General features: G+C 43.3%; 1 long non-coding RNA gene across 1 annotated transcript in view; it reads left to right on the top strand.

Moving 5' to 3' along the window:
• LOC134478235 (uncharacterized) overlaps window positions 1-23,855 on the top strand; it is a 39,266-nt gene that overhangs the window by 5,878 nt on the left and 9,533 nt on the right. The gene's annotated exons all lie outside the window — the stretch shown is intronic.

The raw sequence follows: 23,855 nt of genomic DNA, 5'->3' as shown, positions 1-23,855 counted from the left end.
CAAATTAAAGAAGACTATCCACCAAGATCAAGTAGGATTCATCCTAGTAAGCAAGGATTTTTCAATATGTGCAATAAATGTAATATACCATATTAACAACCAATGGCAAAAACCGTATGATCATCTAAGTGCAGAAAAATCATTTGACAAAGTCCAACACCCATTCGTGATTAAAAATTGTACAGAAAATTGGAATACAAGTTCTTTATCTCAGTCTGGTAAAAGTCATCTATGACAAACCAATAGTCAACATCATACTAATGGTCAAAAATGGAAAGCTGTCATTCTAATAGCAAGAACAAGACAAGGATGTCCACTATCACCATTCCTTTTCAGTATAGTTCATTAGCCAGAACAATTAGGTGAGAAGAAAATGAAATAAATGAGGATGGGAAAGAAAGAAGATAAATTATCATTATCTGTGGATGACGTGATACTCTACGTAAGAGACCACAAAAACTCCACCAAAAGTCTATATTTAACAAACATTCCATAATGTAGCAGATACAAAGTTAGTACTCAAAATCAATAGCATCTCTACACAGAAATAACAAACTCACTGAGATTGAAATTACTTTTTACAGTAGCATCAAGAAAAATGAATTTCTTAGGAATCAATCTAACAGAGGAAGTAAAGACCTATACATTGAAAACTATAGTACTCTGAAAAAGGAGCTTGAAGAGAATATCAGAAAATGGAGATATTCCTTGTTTTGGGTAGGCAGAATCAATATAGTGAAATGACAATGTTTCCAAAATTGTTACACAGATTTAATGCAATCTCAATCAAAATATGAATAGTATGCTTCATGAAAATTTAAGTTTAAAACAATCCTAAAATTAATTTGGAACCTGAAGAGACCAAAAATAGCAAAAGCTATTGTGGGGAACAAAGATAAAGCAGAGGGCATCATAATCCTTGAGGTGAAATTATACTACAAAGTACTGTGATAAAAACAGCATGGTATTAGAGGAGGGGAGACCATTACCACCACCACCAGCAACAAAAAGCAGACCCAACAATGATGGCACAGAATAGAAGATGTAGAAACAATTCTAAAACACTGAACCACTTTATTTTTGACCAAGGGACCAGACACCTTTACTGGAAGAAAGATAGCTTCTTTAATAAATGGTGCTGGGAAAATGGGCTTTCCACATGCTAAAGACTTAAAATTGGATTCATATCTCTCACCATGCACCAAACTAAAACCAAAATGAGTCAAAGATTTAAAGATTAAAACAATCTTGAAGAAAAAATAAATCTCTTGATGCGGATGTATGCAAAGAGTTCATGAATACAATCCAATCAAAGAGGAAATACAAAAAATTAATGACTGATCTCATCATATTATTTGTTTTTGTTTTTATTGGTACTGGGGATTGAACTCACGACCGCGTGCTTGCAAGGCAGGCGCTTATGCCGCCGAGCTAAATCCCCAGCCCCAATCTCATCATATTAAACAGCTTTTGCACCACCAACATAATAAAGAGAGCACCCATGAAATGGGAAAAAAAAATTTACCAGCTATTTCTTAGACAAAGAACTAATATCTATAAAGAACTCAAAAATAAAAATCAGATACCCCAAATTTAAAGACCTAATCTTAAAGTGGGCATCTGGTATGAATAGAATCTTCTCAGATGAAGAAGTACAAGAAATAAATATATGAAAAAATGTTCAACATCATTGGTCATTCAAAAGATACAAATTAAAGCAATCCTGAGATTCTGTCTCTGGAAATAGCTATCATTAAGAAATTCGCCAATGCCAAAATGTGAGGCTGTAGGAAAAAACACTCTCCACTGTTGGTGGCAGTGTAAACTGGTATGATTAATGTGAGAATCAATGTGAAGATTCCTCAAAAAACTAAAACCAGAAGTTCCATTTGACTCAACTATTCCTCTCCTTGTTATCTTCCCAAAAGAGTTAAAAGCATCATACCAAAACCATAGACATGTTCGAGTTTATAGCAGCAAATTTGTACTAGCTAAATCTTGGAAACAGCTCAGGTGCCCATCAAGAAATGAGTATATGAAGAAAATGTGGTTTTTATGTACAATGGAATACTACTCTGCTATAAAGAAGTATACACTTAAGACATTTTGGTAAACGGATGCACCTTGAGAGCATAATTTTAAGGGAAATAAATTGAACACACATGTTCAAACATTTGGTTGTTTCTTTTGTGTGACAAACAGTGGAAATATGTACCAAAATGGATGATAGACCTTGGGAAGTAAGAAGAAAATGTTCAAACAGGAAGGGGAACAAGTGAGAAGGGAGAGAAGGAAGGGATAAGGAAAAAAGTGGAAACAAATCTTTTGTAAATAGGGAGAAGATGAGTTGAAAGAAGGGGAGGGGAAAGAGGAAAAGAATATTATGTAGAGGTGCAGATTCCCTATGATGAATGTGGTCATTATGCATATCCAAACGTGTATAAATACAATTTTAGAGAAAAGGTGAAAAAAAGCAACCACACCCAACTTTTACTCCAGACCATGACTGCAAATCTATGGCATCTCCCCCACAGCACCCCGTCATAGCGTTGAAAGCTCTAACAGTTTTACCATCGCGGCTCTAGACCCATCTTTGAGCCTAAATGCAAGGTGAACAAAACAAGATGAGGTAGTCTTGACTAAAACAAAATTTCATGACACTAACCATTGAATTGGGGAGCTATTGAATAATTTTAAACAGGAAAACTCATGGTCAAATCTGTACTTTAGAAAGGTCACTGTTGCAGCATTATGGAGAAGAAATTTAAGGGCTCAGAAGTCAAGTCAAGGGAAGTTAGTTATTCTTGTACTCTGTAAAATAAGTTATCTATTATCATTAAAATGCTGTTTAACCTATCTAAAATTCAGGGCTTCATCAGTGCTCATGAATCTACTGCTCAGCTGGACAGCTCTGCTGATCTGGACCAGTGTCTGTTTATCTTAGCTGACTCCTGGAGCAGCTGGAAGCATGACTAGGAGATGGCTTTTCATCCAGGAGAGCACTTTGGGCCTGTTACCATGGTGATAATGCCTAAGAGGAAGCACAGCAGTAAGGCCTAGACCTGGAACTGGCACAGTATCACTTAAGCCACATTATGTGAGCCTGTGCAAGAAAGGAATCAGCTCAGTTCAAGAGACAGGGGAGTAGATTTTACCTTTTAATGAGAGAAACTGCAGACATGTTGAGGACAAAAAAACACAGTGGAGAAGAATTCTATCCATTTTTATAATGACCACAGTTCACCCTGTGGCTATAATTGTTCACATTCTTCATGATGGTGTTAGGGTATACCCCCAAATATGGCGCTTCAGTGTTTGATAAAACAAGAGAAGAAGGAAAGTGATCCACTTTTCCTACTGTACTTCACTTTTCTCCTTGGAGCAGACCTTAAACCCTAGAAGAGACTATCTAACCCCCCATGAAGAATGTCATAATACCTGCATGAGAGAGGTACCTTCCCTATTCTCAGATGAAAAGAATCCTTGTCTCCGGAGACACCAGGTTACAGAAGAATCTGAATAAACAGGCCTTACTAAGTTTCTTCAAACAGCAGAAAATACACAGATTTCTGAGTTTCCCCAAGTCTTCAATCCTCAAGACTCCTGTGTCATACAAAGCCAGTGCTATATTTTATGCCTTTCTCTAGTTAAATCTGTCTTAATGGGACCCTCTGCCATGAGCCTGATGACGGATGTAAAGTCTCTTCTTACAGTCATGTTCAAGAATATTCAACCCTCAAGACACCCTAATTCTCATTGTGTTCTTACATTCTGACTTCAGAATCTCATGGAACAAATGTGGAAGATTGTCTTGATCTTGAAATTATAAAGAAAAGAAACATTACTATTCACATATCTGATAGTCAATGGTGAAATAAGGACAGGAAAATCAAGAAAAGGGCCAGGTGTGGTGGCACACACCTGTAATCCCAGCACTTGAGAGGCTGAGGCAGGAGGATCACTGTGCATTTGCGACCAGCATGAACTACAAAGCAAGACGCTGTTTTAAGGGAGAGAGGAGAAGAGGATATCACAAAGGAATTCTGCTATTTACGTTACTAGATGTCTCTACTCCTAGTAGTGGTATACTTTCACTGGGGTCCAGCTTGGCTCTCTGGGAGAAGTTACTTAGACCATCATATTCTGTGACTATTACTTCTGGGTTCTTGGAAAAGTAGTGTAAGACACTGTTCATTCCTCATCCTTTGATACCTCTGAAGAAAGAGTACATGTTGGCAGAAGCTACAGTGATGCCTCGGTTCATGAACTCAATTTTTTCCATGATTCTGGCTGTAAACTGAATTGGTAAAGAACGGAATCAAATTCAGTGGTTAGGTTCAGTGTTAACCTTACAGGTAAATTTGATTTGATTTGCAACCACAATAGTCAAAAGTTCATGAACCAAGGTGACATTATACCTATCTTAATTACTTTTTGTCACTAGAAAATTAGAGATCCAAAGGTCATTTTGCAAATTTGAAAACTCTCAGTCCTTTGTAGGGCATACCAACAGCTGTTACCTATGACATTTCCTTAAAAGCAGTGTTGCTATGTTTTTGATTACACTCCATATCATCCTCCAAAGCTCATAACTCTTTAAGGCCAACCCTTCTATACATAAAGACTTGCTTTTACTTGGTGAGACAATGACCCTAAAATTCCTAAACCCCCCTTTTTTCCTAGGTGGTATGGCCTAATAGATATTATCTTAATTGTTTCATACATCTTTATGAAAGATCTTAAATTTATACTCTTAATCTTACCTGTAACACCAGCATATGTTCACTTAGAAAATCTGTAGAGTAGAAAGTTTTATTTTCTTGCATAGCAAATCTTGAATCATCCAGGTTCCCTGTAAATCCAGTTGGAATACTGACCATTTTCCACTGTAGCTCATATTTTCTGGATCTTGTCATACACAACTGAGAACTACCACTGATACTGATACTACTGATACTGACAGTATCACTACATTGGAACTCCTTAGCAGAATTCAAAAATTTAAAAGTCTCCTGGAAAGACGGGGTAGATAGAATTTCCCTTTTTCCTACCACTAAATAAAACTAAACCTAACCAATTATTTGTAATACAACCACAAGACTAAAGGATGGCAAGAAGAAAGACCAGTTAAGGACCCAGTACTCAGGATAAATCAGTAATGAGTACTTAAGCTTAGGTTTTCTTTTGTCTCATAACAGAATTGGAGGTGAAGAAATTGGCAACTCAGAAATGCCAATAGGCACAGAAAACGAGGCTTTAATAAAACATGCTGTCTAGACAAAGGACCAGAAATGGAAGAACAGTCACAAACGAATATTTAGAAAACAGCATCTATGTCAGCCAAATACCCACCCCAAACCATCCATACCAGCAAGTGCTAAGCGAGAAATGTCAACTCCCACTTTCGTGAGGCTATATCTAGGTATCCTTTATCTCCATCGCCAGTAACTAGCCTTCCTCACTGTAGTGGTGAGTAGATAGTAGACTCTCCCGAATTCCACTGAGAACTGGAGAAGATTCAAGATTTTCACCATTCCCCAGCAGTGAAGAAGCCACTTCCACTGCAGTGTCTTTAGAGACCAGGTAAGGAGCCTGCACTGCCCCACTCCGCAGTAACAAGGAGCACTTCACTCCCATCCAAAGTCAAAGGAGATCAAATGGAGAACTTGAACTTAGGGCTGCGTCTGTTAGTAACAGAGTGGCAAGTCTCTGCTGGAATGGTGTGAGAGAAGAGTTGAAGATCTAGATGCTCATACTATGAAATGCTGGGTTTTATTTGAACACCACTCAAACCAAGAACCAGGTAAACCTAAAAATGAAGAAGGGAAAAGACATTCCAGTTATCTAACAAAGATTTTAAAACAACAGTGATAAAAATGCTTCATCAAGCAATAATGAGCACAAGAGACAAATTTTAAAAACAGCCTAAACAAACAAAACCAAGGTGTAACAGAGAACTTAAATTTCAAAACAAAAAGAAAAGTTAGTCAAAAGTAAAGTGTAGGAAACAGAAAATAAGCAACAAAACAGCAATTACCAAATCTGAACAGGACAGAAAAAGTACACTGAAAAAAGCCAGGGGCCTTACCAGTTCTAACAAAAAGCATTTGTCTCCTTAAGATTTGATAAAAGGAAAGCAAAATGCAGCCTGTCTGGGCCCTGGAATTAAAGATGATTAGAAAGGAACAATGCGATGAAGAAAAAAAGGTACATCTCAGAATTGGGAGGGAGTTGACCAGAAAACTAGAAACTAAGAAACTGCAAAAATGGAGTGTAATGCAGAGAAAGGGACAGAGCTGTCTGGAAAGCTCTCTGCAGCTCCCAGATCCTGATTCTAATACCCTCAGGCAGGCCCAGAGCTCAGCAGCCCGTGAGAGGGACGGCAGACTAGGTTGGCGGCATTACAGTAACTTCACGGTTATTAAACTGCAAAAACAAGGTGGAATTTTAATAAGACACCGACGCCTTCCATATACTAGACTAGAGTCAGAATCCCAGTGCAGTGGCCACCGTACTGAGGGTTTAGTTACAGGAGGAGCCATTTTGGGAAGGCATTAATTGTTTTAAGACTGAGCTACACAACTGTGCCATTTCTGGGGTCTCCTTACCACAGTGACTGGTAGGGGACAGCCAAAGTGATGGCTGCCGAGAGGTCATGGGCTAGACATAGGCTCTGGAGAAGTTTAAACTCAGGCCAGGGATGACACAGTGGTCACGCTCTCAGGTCGAGGTACCTTACGTCTATAGCAGCCAGTGTGTCACAATAGCCAGTTGTGTGTGGCCTTTGGAGTGCCCTGGGCCTGAAAGTCCTCCCGCTAAGCTTGTCAGATTGCTTGTCCACCCGCCTCACCACCCCACTGCTTGATGGTCTGTTGCTTTCCCCGTCTACCAACAAAATCAGGGGTATATCTCAGCTTGGATGGTTGTTGCCACAAATGCATATACGAAAAGAGAGGCTCTGGCTTAGGGATAGAGTCAGAACAACCAACAAGACAAATGAAAGTGGTATTCATGGAAAAGGAGGACGTTAAACTCTCCTTATTCACAGATGACAGGATGTCTTAAATAGAAGACTCAAAAAATTCCACCAAAGGGGCTGGGATTTAGCTCAGCGGCATAAGCGCCTGCCTTGCAAGAGCATGGTCATGAGTTCAATCCCTGTATCGACAGAAAAAAAAAAAATTCCACCAAAGAATCCTAGAACTAGCAAATCAGTTAATGTAGCAGGATATAAGTTCAACATACAAAAATTAGTCACATTCCAGTATACCAATAATTAAGGCACTAAGAATGAATTTAGGAAAGTAATATGGAAAAATAACATTCCCAGTAGTGACAAGAAAAATTAGCCTGACAAAGGAAGCAAGAGGTCTCTGACAAAAACTGCATTTCTCAGAAAAAGATCAAAGAGAACAGCAGACAATGAAAAACTGATCTGGTCCCGGACAGGCTGAATGAATATCGTCAAAGTCACCATTCTTCTAAAATTGGTACACAGATTTAATGCAGTATCTATCCAAATACCAACAGCATTCTTCATAGAACTAGAGGAAACAGTCCTAAAATTCACATGGAACCCAAAGAGACCTAGAATAGCAATAGAAATCCTGGGCACAAAGAGCACAGCAGGAAGCCTCACAGTCTCAGTTTTTGAGTTATGTTACAAAGCTACAGAGATAAGAACAGCATGACACTGACATGAAAAGCACATGTAGAACAGTGGAACAGAATAAAGGATGAAGAAACAACCCCAGCTGTCCTCAGCCGTCTGACGTTTGACAAAGGGGCCCTTCACAAATGGTGCTGAGGAAATTGGCTCTAAATATGCAAAAGACTGAATCTAGACTCATACATCTCACCAGGTGCTACAGTAAACTCGAAATGAATTCAAAGATCTAAATATCAGAATAGAACATCTTGTTTTGAAATTAAAAAACAACGAAAAATAGAATAGAATTTAATTTGCCAAAAGATAAAATAGGTAAAATTCTTGAAGACATAGGCATAGCAAGGACTTCCTGAATAGAACCCCAATTGCATGAGAAATTATGTAATAATCAACAAGTGAGCTTATATCAAACCAAAAGGCTTCTAATATCTGGAATGTACAATGCACTAAAAAAATTAAATATCTAGAATGTACAATGAACTAAAAAAAATTAAAACTCCCAAGATAAAAGACCTACTCAAAAAATGCACAACTAAAATGAGCAGACACTGCTCAGAAGAAGTACAAATGGCCAATAAATGCATGAATAAATGTTAACATCTCTGGCCAGTAGGGAAAGACAAATGAAGACATCACTGAGGTTCCATCTTACTTCTGAAAAAATGGCCATCCTCAAGAGATAAAGCAATGCTGTGATCAGAAAGGTGCCCTTCTACATTATTGGTGAAAATGTGGACTAATGCAACCACTGGGGAAACAGGATTGCTTTTGCTCAAAAAAACTAAATGTAGAAATGACATTTGAACCAGCTATTTCTTTTCTAGGTATCTGCTCAAAAAAATTACAGACATCATAATGATCCATGCGTCCCCGTGTTTATAGTAGCACAAGCCACCCTCATTTAATCTTAGAAATACCCTACATGTCCATCGGCAGAGGAATGGTAAATAGATGTGGTCTGTTTACACAGTGGAGCGCTACTCTGCTAGAGAGGGGTAAACTTGACCTGTGTGTAGGACATGGATGCTCCTGGAGACCATAGTTTTAACTGAAATAAATCAGACGTGAGCTTAAATATTGGCATGGTTTCTCTATGTATGAATGAAATCCCAAATATAAATAAGGAACAAAATAAAAGACAGATAATAGGAAATGGGCATAGATGTTTTGCAAAGGGAAGAGGACCAATGAATGGAGTGAGGGAGAAGGTGAGAGCAGGGAAGTAAAAAGATTTTAGTTGTTGTGTGCGTGTCTAATTCCCTATGATGATGCGGTTGTGCTCGGTAAACATACTAATAAAAAATTTTAAGGTACAGTTTAGGAGAAGAGAAGACAGGGCTGAAGAAGTACTTTAAAAACAATTGCTAGAAACTTCTCAAATTTAATGAAAGAAAAATCTACAGTTTCAAGAATCTGAGGAGATCCCAAACAGTATAATTCCATGCCAGATTACATCAGTTTGTGTAAATAAAAGACATTTTCTTGAGAGCAACCAGTAAAAACTAACTTTACCAGAGATCAAACTCATGACCCTGTGCTTGCCAGCAGGCACTTGTACCATTGAGCTAAATCCTCAGCTCCTCTGACATCTTTCCTCATCAGAACCCCTGAGAGCCAGGTGTACGGCGCCAGATACTTCAGTGGTAAAAGAATTTACTAAGAGGAGAACGGGAGAGAGACTCACTGTCCACTGCGGGAGAAAACAGCAGGAGAGTCCCAGACAGGCCAGGTCCATGGGGAAGTGAGGACTCCAAGGGATCTGAGGCCAGTGAGTCCCTCAGTCAGGATCAAAGGACATAGGGAAGGGTGCCCCGGAGGATGGGCTGGGACCTAATGGGCACTGTCTTCTGTGCAGTCTGGGGGGCACTGCCCTTCTGGCAGTTGTTAGGGAAGGAGCGCCAGTGGCTGTGGGCCATGAGCCAAGGCAGGAGCTAGGGCAAGAGCTGCTTTCGAAGCCGAGTGTGGAACCCTGTATGGTGGGAACAGAGCTGACAGGCACTCCTCAGCAGTGTCCTATTAGATGCCCCACGTTCGGCCTGTGCCAGTGTACTTCTGTAAGTAATTTAATTTGTTCTACACCCTTCCACATTTCCTGTAAAATGTAAGAGAACTCTGTAGATTCCGTTGTATTTATAAAACAACTAAAATACAGCTCTTTTTGCAGGTGCGATGGTCAGTCTCTTGACAAATTGAGCAGGCCACTGAATGCCCAGATATGTGATTAAAATTGGGGGTGTGTGTCTGAGAGTGTTTGTGATGAGATTGAATTTGTGTCTGTCTACTGGGGGAAATAGATTGACTTCTTGATGTGGGTGGCTCTCACCCCATCTTTTGAAAGCCTACATAGGACCAAATGACCAGATAAGGGGGATGTCCTCTCTGCTTTGCTTTCCACTGGGACATTGATATTTCATTTTTATACTTGAGGTTGTACTGGACCTTAACCCACTGGCTATGCTGGTTTTTAGGCCTTCAGACATAGGCTGGAAGTATATATACTCTGTATCCTGCAGATTTGAGGACTGTAGATTTGGAACTAATCAGTGTCTGTAACTGTGCGAGCCAATCCCTTGAAATGAGTGTCCATGTCTCTGTCTCTTTCCATACGCACCCTGCATTGGTTCTTTTTCACCAGAAAACCCAATTAGATTACTTTTTATTAATTTATTAAGAAATCTAGTTTTTGTTTTTTTCCCCAAGTCCATTTTATTCAAATATAAAAAGAAAGAAAAAACTACAATAAAAGTTCAAAATCACAATAAAATTTCATCAATCAGGGAGTCTCCTGGGCCCCTCTGCCCCATACTGGGGATTGAACTCACAACCTCACACTTGACAGGCAGGCACTTACACTGCTGAGCTAAAGCCACAGCCTCCTGTTTTTGATGTTATGTGCTACTTAATCATTTCTGCCTTCCTTTCAATAAGTTTGTGCATACATGCAGTATAGGTTTTTGATTGCTGTAACTCTGGGCTCTGTTACCTGTGCAATAAAAGTCAGTTAATTTTGCCCAATCAGAGAGATATATTTGTTTTTAAAAATAAGAATAACGAATATTCTTATCCTGCAGGAAAACGTGGAAACTCTGAAGGTTACTCTGAATGTCTGGTTTTCAGCCTCACTATCCATTGGTTCTGCATTTGTCAGCATCTGCCTTGTGCATGAGTTCAGCATACAGTTTGGGGGCAGCATAAAGCGATTCTGCAGAGTCTCAGATTCTCCAGAGCTGGGCACTCACCTAACCCCTGCTTTCCCACATCGTGTAAAGAGGCGTCTTTTCTGGGTGCTGTGTAAACCGCCAGGACCCAGCCTCCCTCGTCACCACCCACAGCTGCCTTGCCTCAAGGCTTCTCTGCTGCCCAGAGCTGTCCAAGGGGCGTCTGCCGTATTCTTTCTTAGAGGCTTTGCTACTCCTAGAAGAAGCCTGGCTCACACTGCTAAGGCTGGGAGAGGTATTTGCAAATAAGAAATCAAATTCCGTCTTCCTCAGACTCTGTGGTGGAGGACAGGGACAGGTGTATCATGTGTTAGCGACTGCTTTACGGTCTAGGCTGGAATGCAAGACTTAGGCACTTGCGGGTTCTAAACAGGCCTCCTGCCCTACCCCTGTGCAGCGGGGTTGGACCCTGGGCCTTCCGGATGCTAGGCGAGTGCTTGGCTACGCAGCTACACCCCAAACCCAAAACCTCTTCAAAAATCTTTGGAAAAATAAGTTGGGTGTTTTTATATATTTTCTGAGGCTTCAAAGAATGGGGGACAGTTCACCTTAGAAACATGGGACATTTGCTTGCTGTCGTTGTTTGTCCTTTGCTTTGTTTTGTTTCTGAGACAAGATGTCCCTTTGATTGAAGTCTGGCTTCGAACTCACTATTAGCCCAGGCTGGCCTTGAACTCCTGGTGATCTGCCCGTCTCAGCCTCCTGAGCAGTGGGATTGCCCAGCTGCCCTCTGCTTGCCTGTGCCCAGAGCCAACGCTTCTCCTCGGCTCTCTGTCCCGCTACTTAGTACACCGGTGGTTCTCTGTGAGTCTGAGAGCAGGAAATAGGAAGCTGACTCACGCTGTGAACAGAGCAAAGCCAGGGCGTGACCTTTGCTCTCCATTTTACCGACACAGTCATCTGGGACCAGTGACGCCTCCTTGAGTCTCAGTCTCCTCATCATCAAAGTACTTGTCCTCCTTATGAGGGTCAAAAGGGTAACCTGAAACCCTTCACACTTAGGATGGTCCTTTAATTAGAATTGATTCTCTTCTGTAATAAACATGTCCTCATTTTCCAGATGCCTACGACTTTTAATGTACTTTTGTTGTCTAGCGAGTTCTAGTCTCAGACAGCATGCGTGGCAGCCCCGAGTTCCAGGGTGTTTCCAGGCCCTCGATGCAAGGCTGCAGACAAAGGTTCTGTGTGGGACCGACTTGCTGCTAAGGCATCTGGCATTTGATGGCCGTGTTTGCAGGAGCCTTGCTGGAGGGCACGGCAGCCTTGCACCTCAGGTTTTGTAGGGCGGTGGGAAGCAGACAGAGACTTCTCGCTTGGCAAGTTCTGTGGTGCTGCGAGGCAAGGCTCTGGGGTGCGTGGGCCAAGCCAGTCCCCAGACCTCCCACTGATGCCCGGAACTCTCCCACCTTCTCTTAAAATTTACCTCTGCTCACTGAACCAGAGCCAGGTTCTGCTATGTACTGTTACCTGTGACGGACCATCGCAGATCCTTGTGTCTCTTACTTACTTTCTCTTCGAGTTCTGTAATTTTCTAGAGGATGCTATTGTGTTTTCTTATTCCTGACCACGTAGTCTGCGTGTAAGGCGTGATTCACTTGTTTTCCAATAACTGCCATTTCTTTGTAGTCCTTATTGTTTTGGATGAGAGACTAGTACAAGAGCGAAGAGAAGGGCTAAGTTAGGTGTCACGGATTTTCTTACTTGATCTAGTAAAACTATTTAATACTTAATCATTAAAGATGTCATCAGAAACAAAGGCACATAATGCTGGAAAAGTTTGGTGAGCTATTACTGAGCAGAGACTGAAGAATGTAGCTTTTATGGAAAATATATAATCATATATACATACACATATAATATTAGGACTTTTCCCAAGCTTCTCTCCATTACATTGGAAATACTTAGGTTCTCATGTTTCCCAGGAAACTGATTTTCGGAGCTAAGTTATAAAAAGTCTGATCTCTGGCTACGGGTTCCACGTGAGTTCATCGGTTCCCGTCAAAGGCAGAAGCCCAACAAACCGGGCGCTCTATGGCGCGTGAAGCCAGCTGCCGTGCTCTCTCGGCGGCAACCGCTGAGTGGCAGCTCTCAGAGTGGGGAAATGACAAAGTAAGGGGGGACTGCAGTTGCAGAGGGGGGCACATCGCCACATGTCCATCGGCTGCACTGTGCTTCATGAGTCTCCCAGGAGCCAGAAAAGCACAGTGAAGTCTTTAACAGTGAACCCAGATGTCAACCATTACCATCGCTGTGCTTTAATGATCAAACAACAAAGAAATACTCCTTAGGTACATTCTAAGCAGGTGTTCTTTCAGCAAAAGCAAAATAACTGAAGAAACAGCTGTGGTATTCTAGCTGCTTCAGACCAAGGACGCAACTATAACCTAAATACCAGGCTACCCAGGGAGCACTGGGAGTTCACAGCCCTTAGAATTTGCAAGGATTAATCTGTACAGCATGATGAGTGAGACCATTAATCACCCCATTTCATAGATGGGAAAATTGAGTGCCCTGTATCACAATCATATCCAAGCCAAGGTCTGCCAGGTTCCCTGTACAATAAGCATACCATATTGAATGGAGTTGTTTTCTGAAAAAAGTACTTTTCTTTTTCAAGGAAATTTTAAAATATTACCCCCCCCCCAACTCTTTAAACTGTCTCTAATCACTGCTGAGTTTTTATAGCATAATCAGGAACACAAATACAAAACAGAGTCCTGGAGGTGGAACTATAATGTGTATGCGATCAATGTGGTGGTGGTTGACAGAAGAGGCATTAAGAATGGCCGGGGAAGCTGGGCATGGTGACACATGGCTGTAATCACAGCTACCAGGGAGGCTGGGGCAAGAAGGTCAGCATGACAACGTAGTGGGACTCTAATCTCAGAAAACAGAAAGACTGAGGATGAAGCTCAATGGTAGGGCCCTTTCGTGGCATCCGTAGGCCCTAGGTTCAATCCCAGCTACTGCAAAAATAGAAAAGGTCAAAGTGGACCTTAAAATGTGAGTTACCTGGTAAACTCACAGGGCAGGCCAGCAGAAGGCGGCAGTGTGGAGGCGGCTTTGGTGGGAAGCGGGCACTGGTAGGAAGCGCCTGTATTTGCTGTGTCGAAATAACAAAGGGCTTGGTTGGTAATTTTAGCGTGGCTTGTCACAGTGCTGGTTTCAACAAAAGCCCAGAAGGAAGCAGATCCTCAGCTAAGGCGGCAGCTGTGGGGAGAGGGGTTAACCAGAGACGTGTCCGGACTGAACATCTCAGGACTTCCTTTTAGCTTTTTGCAGTCTGGGGAATCAAACCCAATGAGGCAAGTGTCCCACAGTCACTGAGCTGTGACATTATCAACAAACCAATGTCCTGGTAACTAAAGTTAGAATCGAAGACCCACTGTGGTGGACTTAACGCCAAGTGAACTGAATCAGCGTAGTGCTGAGCGTGGACGGCCCACCTGAGGACTGCTGCCAGCATAAAAGGGAGACCTGGAGAGGAGGAGAAGCCTGTGGGTTCTCGTAAGCGCTGTTGTTGGTTCTCCTGAAGGAGCTGTCATGCTGGCTCCCCATTATGAACTCACTCGGCTGTTACCATCAGAGGATCTCGGGACCTTGTCACTGAGAATGGCTGCGGTTCACTTTGAGGAGCTCTGGTCCTTGCTTTGAGCCTCACTTCCTGGCTCCGGAGGGGGAGACTTGTGCTGTTTAATCTCTAGGAGAAGCTTGTCATGCTGGCTTCCTGATACGAAATTGGCTGTTATCATTGGAGGAGCTTGGGACCTCACTGTTGCTAAGCATGGCTGTGGTACTTTTGCGGGGAGCCCTGGTCCTGATTTTGAGGGTCACTTTTTGTGTCCAGTGCAGAACCCTCAACGTAGTAGCACAGGTCCTTCACCCCACTGGCACAAACTTTGTGGCTTCTACTGATGACCTTTGGGCTTTCCCAGCACAGATCCATGAGATAGACCTGCATAAATCATTGTCGTGGGCTCTAGGCCTCCAGCTGGACTCATGCAGGTATTGCCATGGGACCCAGGCCCTCAGCTGGATTCTCTAGGTCTTTAGTGTGTGGACAGATTTCCTGCACTTCCTTTGAATTTGACTTCTTGGGTGACTGTTACAAATAACACTATAAATTATGTGTCCTGTTATGCCTTGTTCTCCTTACAACCCCCTGACTATGACACCTACCCTCCTCCAAGAGACTAAGAAGCTCTTCTGTCATGCTTCATGTCTCTTTCCTCTGTTTGTTCAGAATATTCCCACAAAAGGCCCATCCACTGGCTGTCATGGCTGCTACCCTGGGACCCTCCGGCTTGGGCCTCAGGCAGTTGTGTGCACTCTCCAAGGCACACAGAAAACCCATTGATTGCATTTCTGTGTGAATCACTCTCCAGGTACATGTGAGCGACTCCCTGCCTGATTCCCAGGTCCTCTCACCACGGTGTCCAAAACGCGCTCTACAGTGTCTAACTGTGGTCAGCAAACTGCCCTCGGGTGCAGGCTGTGTTTGATGATGTCCTGCTGGCACTGACCGCCCCTGAGTGTCACTGCGCTTGCCTGCCACCCCGGCGGGTGGCAGCTGCTCTCCCTCTCACACTCGGTACTGCCAGCCCGAGGTGAGGCAGGCCTGCGTCCAGCTGTGGTCCTCACAAGGTCTGCTCTTGCCCTGTGTGCGCTCTGCCTTCAGACCTCACCCCGCCTTCTCCCTCCCAGAATGAAGGGACGACGGGGTCACAGTTAAGGTCCTCCTTCCCCTTCCATCCAGTGTAGGGTTTGGGTCACTCTTTTCCTCTCCCTCCTCCTGCGATCCCTAGAACTTCGCCGTTCGTGTGGATAACCTGCCCGCATCTGCTTTCCGGTTCCTTCTCCCCGCCGATGTCTTTCCCTCCGTTCCATCCTAGGGTGTTCCCGTAGCCATCGCCCAAACGTGTCAGGACCCAGGTTTACCCTGCGTTGGAAGCCGGGCTGCATTGACCCCAGGCTCTCACCCTTCCTCTCCCTTTCTGTAGATCTCCCGCAGCCACAGTTCGTTGGTCTGAGACTCCAGTACCATAACCTCGCTCATTTTCATGGTCAGCCGACCGAGTCTCGCTGGAAATTATTACAGCGACTCCTTGGATAATACCGCTTCGGCTTCTTTATTCACTCTGCCTGACGAGGGAAAGACACTTAGCTCACTGGAAATTTGGGGAAAGTCTTGTGGGTTTAACTCAACTTCCCCTTTTCCCCTTGGTGAGAACACACTTCCTTCAGGTACCCACAGCCTCAAAAGCCCTCCTTGCAGGTAATGAGACTTGGGGAGCGTTCGGGGTAGGAACAACAGCCCTGTGCACTCAGTGGGAGGCTTCCGGAGGGTGGGGGGACTGTAGTGGAAGCAGATTCACCCTCTGGTAGGTTCACACGAGGCGAGCTGTTCACAAGTGGGGTCGTGGGGGAGGCCTGGAAGGGTGCACCTCCTTCCCCAGCCGCTGCTCTTCTGGGGGCTCCTGGCACCTTAATGTGAGCAGCTGTCCCCTGCCCAGGCCTTCCACACGCCCTTCCTGCCTAGGAGCTGTCCAGCTGTGGACTGCCTTCTGCAAACTGAGCCTAAATAAATGTCCCCTGATTTAAACTGTGGGTGGGAGTATTGTCTCAGTGATGAGGGCACTAAGACACATGAGCGATATTGTTTGCATTATTCTGCACCTTGTTCTTTTCACTCACTGATATATTTTAGAAGTGCTTTCCTATCACTGTATATAAGTTAACTTATTTCTTTTATAGATACGTTGTATTGCATTATGTAATTGTACCCCTAGAAAGTATTTTCTGCCATTTGAAATTATTGTATCTACACCCATGTGCACCTAAGTGTAATTCTCTTTCACATTAAAGGCATAATTATAAAACTCAGTTGAGTCAATCAGTATTACTTGGAAATATTTTGTTTAATATTATTTAAAACTAGTTTCCCACTTGGAGCTGATGATCCATACATTCCCCCCTCTCCAGCGATGGCGTCTCTAGCACTATCTAGATTGCTGGTCCAAGCCTGTCTCATGCCAGGCACAGGTCTGTAGACCTTGACTCTTGCTCTTGGTCATCACTTCCAAAGCTTCACTTGGGGTAAAAGCAATAGACTTGATCTCTGAGTTCCCGTTAGGCACTTCATGTCAGTGGAAACTGCATGGTCTCTTTGGGGTCACTATGGAGGTACAGATATTTTTATCATTATCCCTTTGGAATTATTGTTTAGGGATAGATACCATTTGGACACAGATATTTTTCTTCTCTTCATCAGCTGCTGATGACTGATAATTACACATTTGTCCTGCTCATTTTGCTGACTGTGCCCACTCTCCCCTGCCAGGGAAAAGAAACCCCATTCTGTATCCACTTGCAGTTCCCCTGAGTGCCTGTCCTCCTTTTAAAGGAGTAGTGTTAACTGTTGGACCCATCATGTGTGTTTCCTCATCTGGCCTGAGTAAGTGAAATCTTCATTTTTATACCTGTGAGAGTCACTTTTCCTTTTCACTGAAAACGTCTTCTTACGACTTGGCGGTTCCGTGGAAGCAGCAGGGCCCCCAGCAGAGCAGGGCACGTGGCTGCCCATGCGACCCCCTGGTGGGCAGGGCGGCGCCTAGCAGAGTCCATATGGAGGGTGCTGGGCTGGGCTGACCGCGCTGCCTGTGCCCGGGAGCTTGGTGCCCTGGTCAGATCTGGTGATCCCCGTGAACAGAAGGTGTGGAAGTCCTGTCTGTGCTGGGTGAGAGGTGACGGGTCGGGTTTAAGAGTCTTCTCTGTCTGTCTGTGTATTTTACATTCGAATCTGGGATTTGTACTCTTGCAGGGAGGAGAGCAGAGCTTTGATACGGATCCCCGAGTGTTTAGCTGTTACTCTGACTGTGACTGAAATTAAAATCCCAACTGTGAGCTCTCGGTAGCCTTATTTCTGTCCACAGGATCAAAAGGCCTCTTGCTGTCTTCCTGTGAGGCTGGGATTTTTTTTTTTTTTTTTTAGATTAGAAGGGCTGTGTGAGGAGCTGTCTTCTGGTTAGCCTATAAATAAATTCTTGTATAAACTGAATATTCTTAAAATTCCCAAAAATAATGAACTTGAACTTCTACTATTGTAATATGCTACATTTAAAAAGAATTCTTATAGGAGCTAACTAGAAAATATTTTGATGATACAAGTTTGTAAAATTTTAGGTAAATCTTTAGTGACCAAGACTAATATTTTTGGTTCCATAAAAAACAGCTATACCTTTTATGACTTATCAGTATTAGTAGTGTAATCATGGCTTTTTAATCTACGTAGATGTCTTATACAAACTTACTGAGTAAGTTAGCATTACTTTTTATCTACCTACCTGTGCTTGGGAGTGAGCACAAGGATCTGCCTGCGTCTCCGGCCTTTCTTACCCTTGCTCTGGGACAGTGCTTCCTCCGTTCCCCTTGCACTGTGGTCCTGTCTCCAAGCAGCTGGGCTGACAGGTGTGAGACGCGCCCCAGCTGGCTGACTTCCTAGTGTTAAAAGGTTACGCGACGTGTGCATTTGTACTTAACCAAATGGATCCAAATATCCCACTCAGTTTTATGTCAGCTGTACAGAAATTGTATTTCATTGTGTGTCACCTTGGAGATAATTTCTCAGATCTACAGGTAATTTAAAACCTTGGGCTGATGAAACTCTACCAGAAGCAAGCATTTCAAAGAAATAAAACTTTCTACTTCGCCAAGGAAAAGACTAGTTTCGACCTAAAGCGGTGGGTGTTTTGGTCTCCTTGCTCTTTCTGGCTTATGTTTATTTGTGCTCTGAATTACTTAAGAAAATAAAGGTTTCTCGCACAGCATTTTGATTGAGTCCTTGTAGCTGTGTTATTGTCTGTTTACCTTTTCAATGTTTTACCATATTTTAAAATAGACTTTATTTTTTGATTTTGGGTTCACCGCAAATTTGAGGAAAAAGGAAGGAGTTTCCCCCGCAGCCCGGCTCTGCGTGGGCCCGTCAGTCCCAGCGCTCCTTGCCGGACGGTCCCTCTGCCATGGTCATCGAGCAGCACGCCGCTCCGGTCACCCGCGAGGTTCGCAGGGTGCTGCGTGGCCTGGAGGTGCTGGCAAAGGCTGTGCCTGGTGCACAGGCCGGCTGGGAGCCTGTGCCCCGCTCAGGCGTCTCCTCTGGCTCCCGGCACCGCTGACCTTCCCGTCTCAGGCTCTGCCCTTTCCAGGGGTGGCACAGTGGAGCCCTGGGCAGGGCTCTGCCGTCCTCCTGGGGCAGCAGTGGTCATGGTGCTGCAGTCTGCGTTCCCTGGTGACGCACGGGCGCTGCACCTCTTGTCCCGCGCTGCTGTGCAGACTATCTGTCTGTGGTTAGCTGTCTGGCCGGCCCGCTGGGCCAGTTTAAAGCCAAGTTGTTTGTTTTCTTAGTGTTGAATTGTAAGAGTCCTCTCTATATTTTGGGTGCTTGATCAGATGTCTTTTGAAAATATTTTCTACAGTCTGACTTATCTTCTTATTCTCTTGACATTTACTGTAACTTTAAAAACGAGTAGACAAGTGTGGTTTCTCAGCCACTGACAATCAGATTCTTATCTTAGACGCTAACATCTTCTGGGCATTTAAAAAATGTTCACATTTCCAAAATTGAATCCTAAATGTAAAATGAAACAAAATAAAATTTTCACGATGGTTTCTTTTCCTGCATTTTCTTTCTTTCATCCTATGAAGAGAGGTGCTCGGAATGAGGAGGCCCCTCCGGTGTGCGGGTGGGGCTGGGTGCTGCCTGGTGAAGTCTGCGGGTGAAGCGGTGCTGATGCGAAGATCGCAATGGTTTCAGGAGAAGTTCCCCGAGTTCGTCGGTGCCCTCAAATGCACCACTGAGCCCAGGGGCTCGAGCGGCCCAGGCAAGCGCTCTGCTGCTGGGCTGCGTCCTGGCTCCAGGGTCCCTTAATTGCTCCTGGAGTCTAGGTGCTGAGTGCTGGGTGCCTAGTGTTATTAACCTGTTTGTGTCTTTACTTTAAATCTAGCATCGTGTGTCAGTAGTTTTCAACTGGAGATTCACATCACTTTCCTAAGGTTTTTATTAATACACAGCCATTTAGGCTCTGCTCCACATCTACCATATCACTCTTTGATATTCTTGTATATTCTGGGTATATTCATGGTATATTAATCTCAGGGCGCTTCTTATATCTCAAAGTTTTTATTTTTTTCTCTGTAAAGATTATGCTAATCTATTTTTATAAATTAATGCAAGGTCCATTGTCTTTGTTATCAAACCATTAGGTTTAAAATTTTATTTTCTAAATTGTTGGACCTACCTTACCTGCTTTTCATGCTATAGAAACAAATTTCTTTGTCTACTGCCTTATTCTTACAGTGAGCTATCCTCAGACCTCTGGGTTTTGAAAGCTATCAACAGTTTAAGTTTTTTTTGCCATCAGTAGGTTGCCTGGCCAGCTTGCTTTCTGTGCCCCTTCCCTGAAAGCTCTTAGTAGTTATGGGCTGGCATGTGTGTCTTCAGCAGGCCCCAGGAGTCCTATGATGCCAGCTTCTTTGGGAGTGTTAGATAACTGTGATCACAGCAACCTGAATCAACATTCCCAGAGCACTGGTCAAGGAGCTGCTGGGTTTGGGAGGCTGCTAACCCAAGTCCAGTAGAACAAGAATCAGTTACACAACACAGAGCGAACCCATGAGGGAGGACTATAGTTTTTGTCTGTAATGTGTTGACATTTTAAAGTTCTGTTTTTCAGATAGATAAAGGTATTTATGAAAATTTAGTAGACTCTACTTTTGCAAATTGAAATTAAACTTTTGTAAGTGACATTCTCCCTGGTTGATGCCTCCGGAATTTGGAATATTTTCATTGCAATATAGTGCAGGACAGAAACTTCCTCCTTGACCCATCTTAGGTTCATTGGGTTGAGTCTTCTAATTGAACTATAAAGATGAATTAAGAAAGGAAAAAGTGTGCATTGTGGAGCTGCAGGAGAGGACCCAGAGATGAGTCACCCTAAGCGGGTAGTTAGGGCTTTGGGCTTCAGAAGCACCTTAGTAAAGACCAGCCCTATATAGAGAAATATCAAGAGAAAGAAAACAGCGTTGAGCTTTGGGCAGCAAATCCCGGGAAATCTAGTATCTGAGGAAACTAGCAGAGGCTGAAGGGTAGGTGTGGTGTTATAGACAGCTAAGCCAGGCAAAAACATTACAGACAGTGAGACCAGGCTGGGCCCTCAAGGGAGCCAATGCGGACCATGAAAACCTAGTACAAGCATAGCTGGGGCCGCGTCTGTGGGCGGCCAGGCCTCCCCGCTAGGTGTCCGGATGCCGAGTTCGTGTTCCCCAAAATCGAAGAATGAATTCTGAATTCTGAGAAACAACAGAGATTAGAGGTAGGAAATATTTATGGGGAGATAAAATACAGCTCCTAAGAGACAGAGGAGTCCTAAGAGGGTTGCCGTGGACCCTGTTTTACAGAGGAACTTCTGTTGAGCAAAACCATGAGATACGGGCACAACATGGGTCAAAACTGTGACCAAGCAATGAGATTAGAAATTTAGTGTTTTAGATAATGGTGATGGGGTGGGGCGCACAGCAAGTGTACCCGGGAAGAACAAGGGTTTTTTAGGAAGAGACAAGCTGGGGGTCCTGGTCACCAAGAGGGTGACTGATGCTCTGTCACTCTTGTTTGGCTTGCGGAAGGCCTGATTTCCAGCAGGTGTATCTCTAGCCACAGCTGCAATGTGTTTGCGTCCTCTCCACCCGCCCCTGAGGGCCCGGCCCTTCTGACCGCCTGCGATACTGCTGCCTACTTAGCTGTCTATGATGTTACTTTTGTGAAACTACGTGATTTTATGGTGCCACTGTTTATAAAATCCTTTTGAGAAACCAGCATGGTACCTGGCTCGTAGGACTTCTGGCCTTACAGGGGAGGAAAGAAGGTCACTTTATGCAGGTCAGGAATCTTAAGATGTTAGGGAACATTGAGAATAAAGGAATTCACACAAATTAATAGACACTGAGAGAAAAAAAATTGGCAGTAATTTCTTTCTTGGCATGGTTTTCTAGCCTCATGGTTTTAATGTGAGGTTCCTTGTGAAAACTTACAGCACAACAAATTTAAGAAAGCCCATGTAGAAAAATTAAGTCTTATGTACCTATGTAAATAATTAGACCAAATATAATAAAATCACATTCATTTTGTGATTAAAGATGTCTCGAGATTATTTTCATAAAAAAGAAAAAGGTTACAGAAAAATTTGTTTCAGAATAAAATATGCATCCTTATGATGCACCTTCTGAGTACTGAGACTTTGCCCTGTTCGTTGCGTTGAGCTGTTTTGCCCCTCTCTTAATTGATCGGTGTGTGTGTACTAACACCCATCCTGGCTTGCATGATCTAATCCCCCCGCTGCAAAGCAGTTCTGTGTGGTTTCAGTTCATCTCAACGTGGATTTACTCCTTACAAGTGTGTGGTGTTTGATTTCTTTGGACTGTGATGCCTGGTTATGAATGGGGGAGCAGACTCCTGTGGCTTCCTCACCACAGCCCGCCCCCCGTGTCCTCCAGAGTCCTCCTCTTGGCCTTCCTTGTACTCAGCCCGAGCTCACTCTGCAAGCCAGTTTCTCCCTCACTCTTCAACTTTACTTTTTCAAGTAAACTTTGCTACCGTTAAAAAAGCAAGATAATATCATTAACGTGCTCATTTTTACATATGTATGAGAATTATTTTATTATCCTTTCCTGAAAAGTATCTTTTAACAGTAGGAAATGCAGGGTCAAACATGGTAACTGCCATGGAGCCACGATCACATGCTGGTCACAGAAGGCAGGGCAAGGCCCGGGCAGGGCGTGCGGCTTCTCTCCTGCTGCCGGGACTGTAAATGTAGTTGCTGGATACAGAGCTTTGACTTGCGCAAGTTGCAAATTTAACATGGAGGCCGCGACGAAGAGCCCAACCGTGGACCTGTAATCTGGGCCCTGAGCTGCTGCTTTCTGGGTGTTACATGAGCAAAACAAAACAAAACAGTCCGGTCCAGAAAACCCCCAGAAACAAACAAAACCCTGTTGTCCTGGGTACACCCTGTAATTTGAGGTTTTCTGTCTCTCATAGTTGAATTTAACCCTAAACAATTACTCCCATATAAAAATCTAGTGATAAATATGAATGATTGGGACAGTTCATGAAGCTATGTTTGGTATCAGTTAAAAAGCCTCAGTCAGCAAAGAAAGTGCATGTTAAAAGTCTTCTGTGGAGCTAGCAATCTAACAAAATAATAGTTCAAATTTAAAATTAAAACATTGTTTCAAATTAAAATTCTGAAAGAAGATAAAACAGATGTAGGTTCATTACTAAGAAACAATTATTATATTTGATGCCATAGTCGGTTTTGAGAGAGAGCTTTGTGATGTCAAAAATAAAATTAGAGTGTTACAGGACTCGTAATACATTGAGAAAACAAAGGAACTCTTTTTACCAAAGTCCCAGCCAGGTTTCTGACCTTATTGCATCAAGCCAAATGTCCCATAGCTGCTTAAAGTAAGTACTCTAGCAGATCTAGGACTGGAATACAAAAATTATGCTGTAGCACTGGGGCTAATGAGAGGAAATACAAACTCAGAGAACGTTTCCGTGCCAGCTAAGCGGGTCCCAGAATCGCAGTTTATCGTTATAGCAGGTACTTGGGAGAAATGTATGCAGGAGCCGGTCTTGTTCTCCGTGATCTGAGAGTTGACCCACTGCACCTCCTTTCATCAGGGTGGATTTATTCCCACATTTAAAATGTTTCTCCGTTTCTCATCTCATCAAACCCAGTAGCACAGGAGCTGGGTTTTAATCTACTTCTGTTACAGTGAGGAAGTGAAAGAGGGAACCCACAGAGAACATGAAGAGCAAAAGAAAACAGAAAGGAAAAGATACAGTGTTTTGTAACTAAGAAGAAAAGAACAAGTTTGAAAGAACTTTTGGCTTTGAATGAACAGACCCGAGCAAG

Source organism: Cavia porcellus, unplaced genomic scaffold (assembly GCF_034190915.1).
Source record: "Cavia porcellus strain 051 isolate PalLab524CR breed Dunkin Hartley unplaced genomic scaffold, mCavPor4.1 scaffold_12, whole genome shotgun sequence".
Lineage (NCBI taxonomy): Eukaryota > Metazoa > Chordata > Mammalia > Rodentia > Caviidae > Cavia > Cavia porcellus.
This window is presented reverse-complemented; position numbering and strand designations above follow the sequence as displayed.